This window comes from Paralichthys olivaceus, chromosome 2, assembly GCF_024713975.1.
Source record: "Paralichthys olivaceus isolate ysfri-2021 chromosome 2, ASM2471397v2, whole genome shotgun sequence".
Classification (NCBI taxonomy): domain Eukaryota; kingdom Metazoa; phylum Chordata; class Actinopteri; order Pleuronectiformes; family Paralichthyidae; genus Paralichthys; species Paralichthys olivaceus.
Genome location: NC_091094.1, coordinates 24,272,665 through 24,291,580, shown reverse-complemented (window position 1 = coordinate 24,291,580; position 18,916 = coordinate 24,272,665). Strand labels below are relative to the sequence as shown.

Genomic DNA, 18,916 nt, shown 5'->3' with positions numbered 1-18,916 from the left:
GCATTAATCATGGTGCGGGCTGCCGAGGTTCACCATTTATGCTTCTCCGTAGATTACAAGAGAGGGCTATTGGAAATTCTGCCTAATAGAAAGGAAGCTCTCCTTATGCTCGCCGCATTCATTCATTTTTCCAGTGTTGCATGTGGCATTACATGCATGCTAATAGAGGTTTGATAGAGCGGCTGACTGATACAGTATGTGAACAGAATCTGTAGAGACCTGTGTATATGAGGCGCAGCCCTCTTTGCAAGCAGGCATTGTGTTCACAAAGTTTAAAGGTATATTACTGGGCCATTTGTGGAAATAGCTTGCAGTACTGTAGATATATAGACATCATTATGAGATTCTCAATCCCACATCAGAACTCCCATGGGCTCTCTCTCAATTACCAGAGAGGAGTTCTGACATTACAGTCAGCACTAATGTGCTGTTACTGCATCACAAAATAAGATTGCATACAAAAAGGGTTATGTGAATTAACCCAGATGTAAAAATAGCACAGAAATGTCCGCCCGCCCCGAGCACCCCACACATCCATACACTTACCTCGGTGTACGGCTGTTTATTAGATTAATAATTCTCCATTAGAAGACATGCACAATGAAAGCAGCTGATTGTCAGAGGCGATCACGATCATTTAGCGATTGTCAAACTTGATCAGAGCCAACCCCGTCTGACGAAGCAGAGGCTCACTGCTGAATACATGTATATTAAAAAAAATAGCTATGCTGCATGCATCAAGCTTTTAGGAGAACGAAACGTCACACACACTGGCATTGTTTCGTCAACATCAGATAGGACCAAAGATAGGATTTGATGGATGGGAGTGTCAGAGGAAAAGTAATTTCCACACACATATTCTAGCTGCTGTGGATAAGTGGAGGAAAAGGAAAGCTGAACTGGTTGCTCCACAGCTGGGAGATATAGTGGAGAATACATTTGGATTATGTACAAGGGCAAGAGGCCAAAAAGTGTAAGGAATGAATTAAGCACTGCTGTCCAAAGCATGCCTAACAAGCTTGATCCTTACCACTGTAACTGAGAGCCTGAGAGTGATACTGCTATAATGCCAAGGAGCATTTCACACATTATTTGTGGGGTTACAGGGTCTAGTCATTTAAGCACATCCACTGTGTGGAAACTGGTCCTGGATGCTACATGTATTACATTGTAGTGTGGTGATTCTGGTGTTGGTGTGTTGTGTTTGTCTCCCCCTTCTGTTCTGATCCTGCAGGTGGTGTGTGTGGCAGGGGGTGTGGCTGGCTGCAGCTAACAAGGCACACCTGCAATCATTCACCCATCATCCCCTCCATAAAAGCCTGGTCCTGACTCCACTACTCTGCCAGTTAATTCCGTCTAGTCCGGTAGCGTAAAGCAATGCCAACCGTGGATTCTTGCTTCTCGTTTTCTTTGTGTGTTTTGCATTTAACCCGTTTTATTTTCTTTTTCTACACAGACTCCTCGGTGTGCCTTGTTGCTGCTCTTCAGTTTTTGTTTTCCCTCGTGCTTGTTGTCCGGTGGATAGTTTGGCCAGCCAGCACCCTGCCTCCACAGCCTGCCCGTTTTTGTTTTTGGTGAAAATAAACTTTTCATTAACATTGTAACTATTCTCAGTGTCTGCTTTGGGGTCCAACAAAGAACCACCCCATAACAGAATTAACTGGCCAATATGGACCCCGCAGATGCTGAGAAAGTTAAACAGGCTCTTTCGAACCAAGGAGTTCGCATGGGTCAGCACGAGACAGCTCTAAAAGAGATTATGGAGGCGCTCCAGAATCTCTCCTCCAATATGGCACAAGTCGGTGGCCGCTTGGACCAGCTGTCTACTCACCTCGCCACGACGACGGTTCCCGTCCACACTCCAGCTCCGGTTCCAGCTCCAGTTCCAGCACCACCACCACTTCCCATCGCTCATTCTGCACAACCCCGGGAACCCTTCATCCCCACGCCCGTCAGGTATTCAGGAGAATTAGGGTCATGTAGACAGTTTCTTCACCAGTGCAGTCTTGTTTTTGATCAGCAACCACTCACATATTCCTCAGACCAGTCGCGGACCGCCTTTGTAATGAGTCTCCTGTCGGAGCGCGCCGCGGCTTGGTCTGTTGCCATTTCACACGCTAACTCACCCATCTGCGATTCCTTTCAGTCATTCTCCGCCGAATTTCTCAGGGTCTTCGACCATCCCCTACGTAGCAAGGAGGCTAGTAGTCGGCTCCTTTCGCTACGCCAAGGACAGAATTCAGTCGCGACTCATTCCATCGATTTCCGCATTCTCGCAATCGAGAGCGGGTGGGATGAGCGAGCCCTACAGGCGGTTTTCCTCCGGGGTTTGCGGGAGGAGTTAAGGGATGAATTAGCGGTTCGGGACGAGACCGCCTCTCTGGATGACTTAATTTCTTTAGCCATTCGCTTAGATAGTCGGCTCCGTGAGAGACGTAGGGAGAGATCAGAGAGAGAGAGACACGCACCTCCCGTGAGACAGACAATGAGCTCTCACCATCGGGGTTCTCCGGAATCTTCTCGCCCGCCATCTCCTCCCCACGGGACTCCTCCGCGGACAACCTCTTCTCCTCTCTGCCCCGAGGAGCCCATGCAACTGGGGCGGATGAGGCTCACTCAGACGGAACGTCAGCGTCGTCGCCTCCAGAGGCTCTGCATGTACTGTGGTCAGGGGGATCATCAGATGGCTCATTGCCCTGTTTTGCCAAAAGGGGGGGCTCATCAGCCACAGGAGGAGCGCTGGTGAGCCACTCATCTGTTATGTTGTCTCCTCCTCGCCTGCTACTTAAGGGCACTGTTTCATGGTCGCAGGTTTCCTTACCCCTGTCTGTCCTTATTGACTCCGGTGCAGATGACAATTTTATCGACTCTGACTTTATGATTCAATCCAACATTCCTTCTGAGCCCCTTCCTCAGCCTAAGGATGTGTTTGCACTTGATGGTAGGCTCCTGGCTCGTGTCACTCACCGCACTGTTTCCATGTCACTACTACTCTCCGGTAACCATCACGAAACTATATCCCTTTACATTATCCCATCTCCCACGTCTCCGCTAGTGTTAGGTCTCCCCTGGCTAAAACTCCATAACCCACACATTGACTGGTCTACCTCCTCCATAACCAATTGGAGTCTTTTTTGTCACTCCCATTGTTTACATTCTGCCATTCCCTCCAGAGGAGCAACCACACCATCTCCACCCAAGCCGGTCGATCTTACCTCTGTTCCCTCTGTTTACCATCATCTCCAAGATGTATTTAATAAGGATCATGCCTTGTCCCTTCCCCCTCATAGACCCTATGATTGCAGTATCAATTTGCTTTCTGGTGCCCCCTATCCGTCCAGCAAACTGTACAATTTGTCTAAACCGGAGAGAGATGCCATGGAGGCATATATCACGGATTCTCTCAAGACCGGTCTCATTCGACCCTCCTCTTCACCAATGGGAGCTGGCTTCTTCTTCGTAGCCAAGAAGGACAAGTCGCTCCGCCCCTGTATTGACTATCGAGGGTTAAATGACATAACTATCAAGAATAAATATCCCCTCCCTCTGATTGACTCAGCCTTCGGGCCCTTACACGAAGCGACCATCTTCACAAAATTGGATCTTCGTAATGCATATCATTTGGTCAGAGTCAAGGAGGGGGATGAGTGGAAGACCGGTTTTAACACTCCTTTAGGACATTTCGAGTATCTGGTTATGCCTTTCGGTCTTACAAACGCACCTGCTGTTTTCCAAACACTTATTAATGATGTATTGCGGGATATGTTGAATAGGTTTGTTTTTGTTTATCTGGATGACATTTTGATTTTCTCACGCAATATCAAGGAACATGTTCAGCACGTTGCACTGGTGCTGAAAAGACTACTGGAGAACAAGCTGTATGTTAAGGCAGAAAAATGTACCTTCCATGTTCCATCAGTAAGTTTTCTGGGTTTTATTGTGGAGAAGGGACAAATTAAGACCGACCCTGCCAAGGTTCAGGCAGTGGCCGAATGGCCCACTCCTACATCTAGGAAGCAACTTCAGAGGTTTTTAGGATTTGCTAATTTTTACCGTAGATTTATCCGGGACTATAGCAAAGTTGCCACACCTCTGACCAAGTTGACTTCAGTCAAGATCCCTTTTGAATGGTCACCGGCAGCAGAGGCAGCGTTTTCGAGACTGAAATTTTTGTTTTCCTCTGCACCTGTACTAATACATCCTGACTCTGCAGTTCAGTTCGTGGTGGAGGTGGATGCTTCGGACTCCGGTGTGGGGGCGGTTCTTTCCCAGCGAACCGCCTCCGACCAGAAGCTGCACCCCTGTGCCTTTTTCTCCCGCCAGCTCTCCTCTGCGGAGAAGAATTATGATGTTGGAAACCGGGAGCTTTTAGCGGTCGTCCTGGCCCTCCAGGAGTGGAGGCACTGGCTTGAGGGCTCTATTCACCCATTTATAGTCTGGTCTGACCATAAGAATCTCTCATACCTCCGCTCTGCCCGTAGGCTTAACTCACGCCAGGCTCGGTGGGCCCTGTTCCTGGGACGTTTTAACTTCACTCTCACCTTCAGACCCGGCACCAGGAACATCAAACCGGATGCCTTGTCCCGTCAGTTCGCCCCTCCGGTGGAGGATTCTGCGGGGAGTACCATCTTGCCTTCCTCCTGTGTGGTCGGAGCAGCTGGGTGGGAGATCGAGGGAGTGGTCCAGGGAGCCCAGAAGGACCAACCAGTTCCTCATGGGTGTCCACCCAACCGTCTGTTTGTTCCTCCAGCTGCCAGATCCTCAGTTCTCCAATGGGGGCATTCCTCCAGGATTTCATGCCACCCTGGTTCCCACCGGACTCTGACCCTCATACAACAACGTTTTTGGTGGCCCTCGATGGCTGCAGACACCAAGCTGTTTGTTTCCGCCTGTTCTGTCTGCGCCCGGAGTAAGGCTTCCCATCAGGCTCCTGCCGGCCTGCTCCGTCCCCTGCCCATTCCCCACCGGCCATGGTCCCACATCGCGGTGGACTTCATCACAGGCCTGCCGCCTTCGGAGGGGAACACTGTTGTACTTACCATCGTCGACCGCTTGGCGGCACATTTCATTCCCCTGTCTAAGCTGCCATCCGCCCTCGAGACGGCCATTCTTCTGGTCCAGCATGTGTTCCGTCTCCACGGCATCCCGGTGGACATTGTATCGGACAGGGGTCCGCAGTTCTCCGCCCGTGTATGGAGAGCCTTTTGCCAGGCATTGGGGGCGTCGGCCAGCCTATCGTCTGGTTACCACCCTCAGACGAACGGTCAGACGGAACGGGCAAATCAGGACCTAGGGGCGGCCCTGCGTTGCGTCTCATCCTGCCATCCGGCTTCCTGGTCCACCCACCTCCCCTGGGTAGAATACGCCCACAACTCCCTGGTCTGCTCCGCCACAGGTATGTCCCCGTTTATGGCTGCTAACGGATACCAACCTCCACTCTTCCCAGCTCAGGAGACGGACGTGGCGGTACCCTCGGTGCAGGGTCATCTCCGGCGTGCTCGTCGAGTCTGGCGTGAGGCCCGGGCAGCCCTCATCCGTACCGCTGCTCGCAATCAGAGAGTAGCGGACCGTCATCGCACCCCGGCCCCTAATTACCAGCCTGGTCAGAGAGTATGGTTATCTTCCCGGGACTTACCACTTCAAACAGAATCCCGGAAACTGACACCCAAATTTATTGGCCCGTACGAGATTGACCGGGTCATCAACCCCTGTGTTATGAGGCTTAAGCTTCCCCCCTCACTTAATATCCACCCAGCTTTCCATGTCTCTCTCCTCAAGCCAGTGTCTACCAGCCCGCTAAGCCCTCCGGCCGAGCCCCCGCCACCCACCCGGAGTATTGATGACCACCCTGCCTATACGGTAACTAAGATATTGGACGTACGTCGGCGAGGCAGGGGGTTTCAGTATCTGGTGGATTGGGAGGGTTATGGGCCGGAGGAGCGGCAGTGGATTTCCCGCTCCCTCATTCTGGACCCCACACTCCTCCATGACTTTTATTCTCAGTTCCCGGACAAGCCTGGTAGGCCACCAGGAGGTGTCCCTTGAGGGGGGGGTACTGTGGTGATTCTGGTGTTGGTGTGTTGTGTTTGTCTCCCCCTTCTGTTCTGATCCTGCAGGTGGTGTGTGTGGCAGGGGGTGTGGCTGGCTGCAGCTAACAAGGCACACCTGCAATCATTCACCCATCATCCCCTCCATAAAAGCCTGGTCCTGACTCCACTACTCTGCCAGTTAATTCCGTCTAGTCCGGTAGCGTAAAGCAATGCCAACCGTGGATTCTTGCTTCTCGTTTTCTTTGTGTGTTTTGCATTTAACCCGTTTTATTTTCTTTTTCTACACAGACTCCTCGGTGTGCCTTGTTGCTGCTCTTCAGTTTTTGTTTTCCCTCGTGCTTGTTGTCCGGTGGATAGTTTGGCCAGCCAGCACCCTGCCTCCACAGCCTGCCCGTTTTTGTTTTTGGTGAAAATAAACTTTTCATTAACATTGTAACTATTCTCAGTGTCTGCTTTGGGGTCCAACAAAGAACCACCCCATAACATGTAGGTTGATTTGAGCAGCTTTGTCCTGCTCCACAGGAGACATGTGTAAGTTTACAATCCAAGCAGCTTTTGAACTCAGACACATCGGTTGGTCCTCATCTTTGAAGGGTATTTTCACACCTTCAAGTATGTAACCACGCTCTAAACCAAGATTAATGCCTTTGTAACATTGTTAACTTTTGATCCGGTTAGTTTTGTTTTCACAAAACTGAGGGAGCAGAGTTAAAACAAGCATACTTCCTGTCATCATCACCCACGTGGGCTGCGTCTACCTGAACTTGACATGAATGGTTTGTAGACGGGTGTGAAGCTGACGGAGCTGTGTTGTCAATCTGGCTTTTGTACTCGCTAACTCTGAATAAAGCACACAGAGAAAAAATCACTCTCTGTTTGAAAGGAGAAAATTAATAAAGTGGTTCACTTAGATAAACTTGTTGCCACTGAAATATCATTATTGCAAACACCCCTTGTCTTTCAAAAATTATATCATCAGAGGCAAAGACAGCAAGCAATCATCTGAGCCGCTCCTGCTTTTTCTACCTTTGTCATTTATTGATGTTTAATGCTTTAATTTCTCTACTCCCTGCAATTGATCAGAAAAAAAAGAAGAAAAACGTTTTTCAGACTGCAAAAGAACCAAACTATGGTTCAGTTTGATCTGGACTGACCTCCTTCAGTCGACCAAAATTAAAGGCCAGTGCTCCTGGTCACATTTCACACCTGTTATTGTGGTTTGGACTAAGTGTGAAAGCCCTCTACCTAGAAAATCTTAAACATAATAGGTGCACTGTTATACAACCTATAAATGAAAACTGTAACCTGACCTATTAGAAGAGTTAATAAGCAGACCAAAAGAGTAAGGACGGAATACAAATCTGATCATATTTGCCCATGTTACAGCAGAACTACAGTGCTGCTACTTTAGGACCTTTTGTTTTGGATGTGTTTAAATCAGCATGACAGGTCATAGGTGCTCTGAAGTGAAATGGCTCCTGTAAATGTAGTTTTATTCGCATTCTGCACGGGCAGGTATTAGCTGCATACATTGGCAGGAAAATGGTGTGAAGGAAAGGGATGAAATATACATTACCATCGCACACAGAGGCTTCCTGTTCCACATAGTAAAATCCATACACTGCTCTGAGGCACAAACCTGCACTGCACTCTCCACCAATCAGCTGGGATGAACTAACACTTCATGCAGCGCAAGGTTTTATCTGACTAACCACCTGCCAGTCTTACTTCAGCCAAAAATCCACACATCACTCGACTTATGAAGCATGCTTGTGGAACACTTGAAATTACATAAATTATTCCCCCCCAAAAGACGTTTTTTTGGGATTTCCATTCTAATGATGAGCAGATACTCCACGTGTTATGAATGCCATCGTTGTAGGTGTTTGCAGTAAGCGTATGTGAGAAAGCTGCATATTACAGGCGTTCTATCAGTGTCGTGCAGCTGTCGCTCGAGTTGAAGCTGACTCTGTGTTTGAAAATGTGCACCGCTGCTAATGTGTTAGCGATGCCGGCGCAACAGAGGATTTGTTAGGTGAAACTAAGCTCGGCTCCCATCGTCTTTCTGAGGTATTATCCTCAAACATCTTTCCCTCACACCTCAGTCTGACTGAAAAGTCTATCTTTAAATTTCCAAACTTCACTCTGGCATACTGATGGTTTGTGACGACACGAGTGTGTGCGTGCTGCTTATATTTGGGCTGCGGATAAAACGCTGGAATATTTTTTTTGCAAGTGTGCGGCTGTTTACTTTCAATATTTCTTGGGTAATCCTGTTCTGCACTGAAGCAATAAACTTAGATATTACTGTAAAAATCTAAATCCAGGATTTGGCACTAGTTCAGAGGTGTCAAAATATCTAAACAAAAATCACTAAGACTTCTACAGTTACAATCAGCTTCCTGACAACCAGTGATTAAAAAAAATCTTTGGAAAAGTCTGACAAGAAAAAAAAAAATAATTTGCTTTTTTCCCAAAGAGAAATATGCTGCCTGGCTGAGAAGATTAGGCTTAACTCGTGGGTGACCACTGAGTGAAGGTGGCCATCTTACATAAGAGATAAGCCATTAAAGTCTGTTTGTGCAAAATCCTGATACAATAACCAATGGGTTCACAAGCAGGTCTATGAATAACTGATTTTTGAAGTATTGTTCCGCAAAACAACAACACGAGCTGGAATTATTTATGGGACTGTGTGTTATTTTACCAGTGCAATGTATAGACAGCGCAGTGCTGCATCTGGACTATTATTAGCACGGGAGGGCAAAAGAAAAACAAAGATGAAAGTAGCTCCCAGCTCAGTATGGTACAGTACATGTTACTGTGCCATCCACTTACTATCATACAAAGCAGTGAAAAGTGGGCGCTCTAATTTATTCATAAGCCAGGCTTTTTCTTCCAGGGAGCTTTAGAGAAAGAGATCACACAAAGGTAAGAGTTCTGCTGAGAAAAGCAAATTAGAAAGAAAACACATCAAACCTCAGGTGTGAAGAGTTTACATGTTGCACTGCGCAGGTTTGCTTCGCTGTATTCTCCAGCTGCTGAGCTCAACAGTTGACAAGCAGAGGTTCTGTATAAAAGAAACCGAGCAGATGGTTTGCTCCGACACAAAATACGGAGGAGACTGTTGGTCACTTTGTCTCATTATTTCTAACGCTGTGGTGTGGAAATAAGGTTCCATGCAGCTCCATGTCAGGAATAATTCAACATGCACAAAGCTGCACAGTCTCCATCAAGCTTCTGTCAGTCTCTATCAGGGAGTGAAGGTCACCACTCTGTCCTGCTTTCTGGCCTCCCTGCAGTCCGACCACGTGTCCCCACACTGCATCTCCAGCTTCCCTCAGAATCTCCTCTGACTCAGAACCACTACCTTTATCTCAGTCACTATAAACAGGACACTGATGAGTTCTTCACTCCAGTGTCGGCCTTTCTCAAAGCCAATACTGATACCAAAACCTGACATTTTCTGGGACAGTGAATTATTTAGTTTTTCTCCAGAATGAAATTCATCTTCTTCTGAAAATCATCAAACAACTTTTTTTGTCACTGTCTTGACTGACAGACTAATCAGTGTGTTTTATGTTTGGTTGCTGTTTAAAGTATTACAAATACATATACAGTTGTTTATACAGTTAAACTGAACATCATGCATGGAATGAACAGGCTGCTCCAGGCTGCTATGGTCAGAAAGTGACTAAAGCTGCAGTCATTAATTCACTGGTTAATTAATAATAATAATAATATAGACTTTATTTGTATATTGTCTTACATAAAAGAAGTGCAGCTCAAAGTGCTTTACATATAATATAGATTAAAATCTGATTAATATAAGAGAACAGATTTGAAGTAACATGAGAATAGAAAATTAATGTGACTATTTTGATAATTATAAATAAAATAATCCCAGTCAATCAAAAGTGCTAAATGTTTAAATTTCAGTTTCTTAAATGTAAAAACTAGAAGGTTTTATTTGTTCTAATTTATTGTAAATCTTTATATTTGGGTCTTTTAAATTAATCTAATAAACAAGACACCTGAATCTCTTTGAATAATGTATAACTCGTCAAAACAGTGAAGGTGGACAAGAGAGTAGCGTTAATTTACAATAACAGCTAAATTATTATCATTACATATAAAAATATAACCTTATAAACATAAAATGAATAAATGTGTCAGAAGAGAAGTTACTCCATTCAGGAAACTCCTTCTACTTCATCACCCTCTCTTATGGCTCTCCAAGATTCACCTTACAGTTTATAGATGCATCCATCACTTTTGAGCATCAGTCGTTCTTTACAGACTGGCCCATCTGGTGTTTTCACCTCAAGTTATTAAATTCCTTCAAAATGACTAATTTGCTGCTCAACACTTGCCAACATGTTTGACTCCCTTGACAGACAGCAGCCAATCGATAGTCACACCTTAATAATCACACCGCTTCTCTGCACTCATCTTAAAGTGAGAACAATCAAGTGACATGACAGCATCAAATAATGTATGCTGTCTCTGGTGTGCATCTTTCCCATTAAATAACCAGAGGCTCCATGAATAAGAGCAGGTTTCTGATAAAGAGAATTTACCACTTACTTATTCCAGAGCCTATAGAGCCCCATAGGTGTGATCAGGTCAATGTGATCAATATCTCTCTCTCTGGCCCTGCAGGCATCAGTATGTGACATAAACCATGTGATGTTACCAGCAACGAGACCAAGGAGACAAAATGAAGCTTCCAATTCAGTCATTTTAAAATATTACAAATTACAAAGCAATGCTGCCAATATGCTAACAGTTTGTTAGCAATGTTGCCAAAGATATCTACTTGTTAATTGGTTCAAATTTTATTTTTTTCATAAGTTGTTAATGCTATTATATTGGCAAATGTATTTTGTAATTGACACAATTCTTCATCCAAGAGTTTGTGGCAGTTAACATCACTTTGATTATTCTATCTCATTTTACTTTTCAACATTATCATACTGTATATTTATATCAGATAATGTAATTAACTTTCTAATTATTAATGATTCAGACATTTGGTTATTTAACAGATTATTTGCATTTACATTAATTAATAATTGATGATTTTCCACTTAAAGACAGGTGAATAACTAAAAACAAGATGTACATATTAAGTATAGGAAGCAAACAATGACAGTAAACACATCCAGCAGACACGGAACAACATCTGGATTCATTGTGGGTTATGTTTTATGGCCACCCAGAAAATGTAACTAAAATATTCCCGCTCCTTTAAGTTCAGCTTCGGTCTCTACCAAATGGGGGAAAAAAACTTCTCAACAAGCTTACTACAATCTGTTGCTGTTTGCTGCTGGACACTTTGAATACAGTGGATTAAATCAGTGGCTTTGCTCAGTTGAGGAAAGCTGTGGGACTGAACCAAACCTTTAAGACGGGAAGGGTCAGGTGATCATTTTCTTCACTGCACATGACCTCTTTCACATTACACATAGTTATTTGATGGATTTTCACGTGAAATCATCTAATTGTCTTGTGATATTCGCTTTGACCATGTTGCCCAGGCCGTGTGTGTAGCACATTTCAACCCTCACAAGGCGCAGATGCCTTTAATACACATGCAAGATCATAAATTCAATATTTACACGGTGGACATGTTAATACTTCGTACCACTGTAGAGGTGTGGTAGAGCCGCTAGGAGTGGTTTCCAGGTCCAGCCTCTCCTTTAAGAACAACACAGCCATCACTTCCACTGTGGGGCTTAACAGTAAAATACAACATAACCATGTCACAGAGCTGAGTCTGTCTGGCTGCTGGCCAAGGAAGTATTTTACTTGGAGAGCCGAAGCAACTGACAGATGCCTGAGCGGCAACACAGCATTTATCAAGGCATCTGCAGGCTGTGAATACAGAGGCCGCCTCTGCTTGTATCCACCTGCAGCTATCAAGACTGCCAAATCCCAGGCATGAGAGGAGCTGGCTGGAGCAGTACTCCAGTATCACAGACCTGACCCCGCTAGACAACAGTCAGCTCTGGGTGTTAAACCACCCCATCCGCTCCATACATCACTGTTATCTCTATCACCCCTGTGAAGATTAGCCCTCCACTCGCACTACCTACCTGTTCAGACTGCTGCTGTTGAGCAAAAAACCCAGAGAACCAAGGCTACATGAAGAGATAACCCAGAAAAACAAGGTTTCAGCTCTGAAATGTGAAAGCACTGACAAAGTGCTTTTTTTATTTCTCCCACAATACAGTACACTCTAAATAATGTGTTTTGATTACTCTAAATCCTGTTTGTGAAAGCTTTTGTGGATTTAGATTAATACAAATATACTAATGTGTTATTTTATGCTGCTGTGTCTCAGTTTCACATTCTTCCATACTCACACTCAGCAACATGTAGGGGACTGTAAAGAGTTTAAAATGAAGGACACCTGACACCTATAAGGTCGCCATAATGGAAGAGGACTGACCACCAACTTATTTTCATTTTAGTAAAATAGAGTGTAACTTACAGAGGGCACCCACAAGTAAAACACAGCAGGATATTTTGGCAGACGACATGCAGCAATCTGTGCTTTCCAGTGCGTGCACAGCAGCCGTGTTTGATTTGGGACAAAATACCCTGTAGGAATTCCCACACTACGTAAGTGATACACTGTGCACAGCGTGTGCTGCATGTTAGTGCTCTGACTGAAGTGTTTGATTTGAAACAGTGAACGTGTTCGCCTCTGTTAAATAAAAGTGGATGAAATGAGTCCTGACTTTCCTGACTCTGAACCACACCTGGAAGTTCCGAGACCCTAAACTGGGTATGTGTCTGTGTTTATTTTGCCGACACTGATAATGCAAATAGCAGCAGACAGATGGAACTTTATGTCGGTGTATCAGCTGTATTTTATGCAGACTCCGCTACACTGCCTTCCTGGTGAAACAAGAACATAACTACACTGATGTGAATTGTTTATGCACTGCATCGTCTCAGTTTTCTGAATAATGAGAACCCGGTGGCCGAGACCGGGTGCCAACGCTGACATTATGTGGCGATGAGGATGTGCGGGGGCCCGTACATATTCTCTAGATGACCCTCCGGAGAGTAATCGACGGGGCTACATGAACGTGGCAGGTTTATTAAGTCAGTGCTTAGAAATTAAGCCACAAAGTGGCATATTAATCATCATTCCACTAGACTTAGTGACAGAGGAGTGTAATCATTTAATACAATTTGGGAGGTATTGCATTTGAATGAAAATGGCTTGATGGCGTATTTATTATGCTGTAGTACCTGCCTGGGTGGTAGAGGGCTGAGTGTGTGTGTTAGTGTGATTTAGTGTGGAGGGGGCAGTTTTCATATTATAATGCTTGTATATCAGCACAAAAACAAATAACATGAATGGCTTTAGACATTAGAAGCCAGGGGTGAGGTACTTATTGTCTGCAGCACTTCAAATATGAAACAACAGAGAGCAGCCAGGACACACACACACACACACACACAAACACACACACTTTGTGAAATACTGTTTGTGGTCACAGCTCTGGCACCTCCAAAGGAAAAGCTTTTACAGCCTTCATTATCAAGGTCTCCATCATAAACTCATTTAAAATCATTCTTTTGAATAAGAAGCTCACTGCTTCTCAAAATAATACGTGAACATTGTAAAACCAGGATAGTTCATGAAAAAAAGGCACAGGAAAAAAAAACCTGTGTTCCTCAGCCACAGATCTCCTGCTGTGGGTTTCTCCTGCGCCTCGATCTCCGATCATCTCATGGATGGTGGTACAACAGGAAAAAGCGCGCTTCACCTCTACCTTCACCAGCGTCCCCTGCAAACACCGCATGTGCGCACCTCGTGTGCATCTTCACAACTGAACCATTCTTGCATTATTGGTCACCCCTCTGCGTAACGCGTGCAGACAAAATCCTCTAATCACTGCGCGCTGCAGCCTGATGGAATGCGCAATGGATCACGATGTTTCCCCCCGCCCCCCCCCTCTGTGTGAAACCCACCGGCGGCTGCTGAGTCTCAACTTTCTTTAAAACGCTGGAAAAGATGTGAAGGCACAAAGCGCATGAGAGGGGATGATCTCCTCCTCCACTGTCACACGCTACCTGTGCGAACCGAGTGGCACAGCGAAGGCACTGTGTGATCTGAGGCGCAGGGACGTGCAGGCAGGCAGGATACACACTGAACTCTCCACGGATCCCGCACTATTGCGTGGCACAACAACTTGGACCGATGCCTTACCTGTTCAGTAGAGGAGACACGACAGGGCGCAGAGGAGGAGAGGGCGAGGGGCTCCTCGCTACAGAGCCTCAGGATGTGCGCTGTGGATGAAAGGGCTGCTGTAGGCGTCCCGGCACTCAACTCCAAAGTGAGACTGTCTGTGTTTTCCTCTCCACGCCAGTAAAGGACAGCGTGATTCAGACCACTCCCCCATTCTATCAAACTATTCCCATCACTTTCCTCCTCATCACAGCTCAGTCAACGCGCCTGTGATGCTCGGTTTGCTCTGAAGAAGCAAAGCTCCGTGAGGATTTCTTTTAAATCAGTAAAACGTCACATCAGAGATATGCTTCACGTTATTAAAGCATTATGTTAATCACATGCACTGACCACGTGGCCCTGACTGGTGATGGTATTAATTATCATATATATTTTAATTATTACAATCATATTATTACAAACCTTCAGCTGCAGCTCATTGGAAACTTTTCAATTTGTAGGTCAAAGATGACCCACATCAAGGTTAGTGTCTTACCTAATAATACCTGAATGGCTCAGCGGGTTTCTAATTTTTTAATTCATATCTTTTTTTTCAAACATTTAAATCCTGACCTGTTCCTCATTGTTTCTTGCCGTGCATACATGTATTTATTCAAGATACAGAGCACTATGGACAATGTGCTCATACCAGTCAAAGAGTATGAAACTCTGGATATCTCACACCATCAATGGTCGTAATCTTGGCTCCATACTGATTGAAGAGACCACCGATGTGCTTTTGCAGCACATGTCTGCAGTGCTTTTTGTACAAAATACCCTATCACCATACTGTTGTCATATAGAAACCATCAGTATGTCTTCAGGCTTACAATTTATCAGATTTGTTGCTGTGAACCATACTGAAAATGCTAACTAGGTAGCAACTGCTATATCCTTTAAATGCAAAATGGCTGTTTTAATATGAGACAACACCACCCTGTCAAAATCCCTATACACTATGAAAGTAACTATAGTGTACATATGGTTGTATACGGCCCCCAAGAGAATTTGATCCAGCACACAACAGATGATTCATAAAAACAAAAATAGGCACATGGCAGCGATTATGTTTTTCTGCGTCACAGTACAATAACACAAAGCAGGCGACTAAGACATCCTTCAGAGTGCTCCCTTCATGGCTGCATGTCTGTCAGGTCAGTGTCAGGGTGAATGAAACACACACTGTAGCTGTGTGTCATCGCTCACAGCTACAAAACAGTTTGCAGGGACGTACTGGCAGCGTCATCACAGCTGGAAACATGCAGCTCAACCGGATGAGTTACACCCAGTTCAGAAGGAGACTTTGTGAAGGAGCCATGTTGCTGCTGCAGAGAACCAGACAAATTCAAATTGTTCCAAAGTGTCAGTTTGTCAGGGTGAACAGAGTTGATTAATGATACGACATAAGATGCAGCTAAAACACTGAAGGACACAGGAAGACATTTCCAGTTTTTCTCTCTGGCCTTTCTGGCTTTACTCTGAAAAACTCTTGATATTAGAGAGGAATGCTGTTAACTCTGTGGCTGAAGGTCCCTCAACTCTGGACCCAAAACAAAATGAGGATGCTGCCGCTCATTGGGTGTGACCACTCTCAGAGATCCCCCCGCCTTTTGCTTGAATTGAATTAAGTTGATTGTATTTGACCAAAGTTATAACTTTGAGTCTCACTTGTAATTTTTTTATTGAGTTTGTATGTAAGGAAACAATTTCAAAAAAAAAAACAACCTCTATTAGTAACAAGTGAATCAGAAGCTCTTGAAACGATTACAATGCACAAGTACTGAAAGAAAAGAAGCCCTTGAAACCCTGTTCTGAATTGTAAACAACTGCTAATTGACCTCTTTGAGACATTACATGTGAATAGACTGCAATTACTTAAACAATTGTTTCACAGTTTATTTGCTTTGATGAATGACATGTTATTGGTAAGTTCCATTTTCTTGATACAAAAATAAATATCAACAAATGTAACACTCCTATCTACTTCTCTACTAAACAGAGTATTAAGAAGATTATGAGTGTGATGAAGAATATGATAAAAAGCTGAGATATGAAGTGTTTTGCAGAGGAGCTTTTTTGTTGTCCCGACAATGAAAGGGAAGAATTTGGTTTCTGGCCTCATTCTGAGGACCTTGGCCGGTAACGCAGTAGAAAGAGAGAAAAGTCATTATCGTTACAGATAATAACTCCAGGGGCCATCCGTGTAAGGACAAATCCCAGAGGAAGGTACGCCTGCAGTATGCACATCATTATCAATATAGTCAACTCCCTTGTGAAATTCCACCCCCCCAACATAGAAAGGAAGTGGCGAGGCTAGATTTCAGTTTCATGATCTGTGGAGAATGTGCTCGGGATCCAGGAATACCAACTACACCAAGGGCAAATATGCAGTTATCAGAAGCGTCTACATAATTAAAGTATTCATTTCATGTAATTACTGCCTAATCCGCTGGGACACCAAGTGTTACATTATGAACTTCCTGATATTGAACAACCTGGGAAAGTGTTGCAGAGCTCAGTAATATTAGCTGGGTTTAGTCACTTGGTGGTGAGAGCATGACTTTTACCCCCGGTGTGTGTCACTGCCTGTCAGCTGTGTCAGCTTCCAAAGAAGAATTATCCTTCATAACAGGAGGAGAGGTTTCAGGACAGAGAGATTGTTTTATTTAGTCCAAATTCTACCTGAGAAATAGATTTTTAGAGAGCTATTTTATTATGTTAGGATCACCAGGTCAAAGTAAAAGCAAACCAGGCCTTTGAGAAACACCACTTTAGCCCAGAAACAATCTGGCTCTCGTCTGATGATGCATTAGCCTCTGAGGGCTAGGCCAATATTTCAGTGTCAGTGCAGACAGTGATTATTTGGTCTGAGACTTTGTGTTCTGAGTCAAACTTTTCTCCACACAAAACAAAGACTGGGATTTTCTTTTTGTAGGTGTTTTAGGTCCAGGCAACATGTTGGCTAATGTCTTCATATGAATGGACATAAATTAAAAGGTTAATTTCAAAATCTTCTGCTCTCCACACGGACAGTTTACCTGTGGGACACCAAACCCTACTCAAATGTGGTCAAACTACAAACAGAAACCAGAAGACGTCCGGCCCCAAAGTCTTATCCATTGCCCACAGATTCTGAATATTCACATGCAGAATCTAAAGTAACTATTTTATTGAAAGATTTATGACGTTAACCCGCCAGAGAAGAAATTTAAGTGGCAATGGGACGGAAATAAATCCTGTGCACCTAGAAGATGGCACAATATTTTACTATATGAAGATGATTACATTCTTACTTGATTAGGAACTGCTACCAACAGATGCATCATCTACCCAAAACCTAAAACAGAATAAACACAGCAGCTAAGTATGTTGCTGTTGGTTATCCAAAGCCACTTCTTCAGGTTGTCCACCCACCTCTTTCTGGTAGAACACAGAGAAATGGGTGTTTTTTGTTGTGACAGGCTGTGTTCCCACATCATTTATTTCCCCCAAATGTCTGAGAAAAGGGAAGACACCTGTAGCACACAACTAAATCATATAGACACCGGTCCAGTGAGAGGAATAACTGGATGTTGAGTCCATAATTCACACGAGATATCATAGTGCAGGAAAAAGGTGGACAAACCTGACTGCACATTGCACACAGCACACAAAGCCAGATCTAGCCCTCTGCATTGTACCTAATTCTTTTTGGACAAAAAGAAAACAAGGGGAATTCCAAAAATGTATTCGGCGAAAATAATTTTGCAGGGTATAAATGCAAATGTAACATTTTTGCAGACTTGAGTGTTTTTTACTTTGGACCATAGACATCTCAGTGACGAGTGCCATTGAGCCGAACACTCAAAACTGTTGACGCCCCGATGTCACAGCTGAAAGTGTTGTTATAATCAAAGAACTGTGAGAATGCTTATGTCTGTATTTATGAGTGCGCTGTCTGGATTGTGTGTGTGTGTGTGTGTGTGAGTAAGACAGAAACACTCATTGTCAGCTCTTCTTCCAGCAGTGGCAATGAGACCTATTGTATTGCCAACAAAGGCCTATCTTGTCATTGAATGTGCTGCTCTTATGACACAGAGGATGGTTTAGTCCTGAATTTCAACCAAACTCATGGAATGACTGTGAAAGAGAACGAGACAGCTGCCTTTTGATGTCCTATATTGTCATTTGCATAATCATTATCATTCAGAATGGGTTAAACTGAAAACATGAAAGGCAAAGACCTGCGCTCTCAACCACTTCAATGTTAGAGCCCAAACACTCTGTTTTCCTCACCATTCTATTTCAAAGAAATATACCACAATTTAACATGTAATTTATTCTTTTACTGTGTGATGAAAACACAATATGTGTGAAGATCATTATAATTTATGGTATTTTAGTTTTCAGAACAGTACAAGCCTCCTGCTGTGATAATGTGATTATCAGTGGGATATCTTTCCTTTATTCTACACCAAAAAAATCATTGTATAATGGTTGGGAAACTGTCAAATATATTGTTAATGATTTATGACAGCCATTGTGCAACTGGTTTTCTCTTTCGAATAATATCTAAAGCTACACTGGCCAATATTTTCATTTGAACTGAACTGTTTTGAATCACTCTTGCTGCTCTCTG

The 18,916-nt window shown here is 44.2% G+C and overlaps 1 protein-coding gene across 3 annotated transcripts in view; it reads right to left on the bottom strand.

Annotated features, from left to right (window-relative positions):
- LOC109629046 (contactin-4) overlaps positions 1 to 14,509 on the bottom strand; it is a 108,688-nt gene extending 94,179 nt beyond the window's left edge. For 2 of the 3 annotated variants that reach the window (XM_069512888.1, XM_069512884.1), the window contains exon 1: positions 14,281 to 14,509. The gene's annotated coding sequence lies outside the window, so the exon portion shown is untranslated. The remainder of the gene's footprint in view (positions 1 to 14,280) is intronic. The other variant, XM_020086526.2, reaches the window with a different exon arrangement.
- Between the last annotated feature and the right edge of the window lie 4,407 nt (positions 14,510 to 18,916).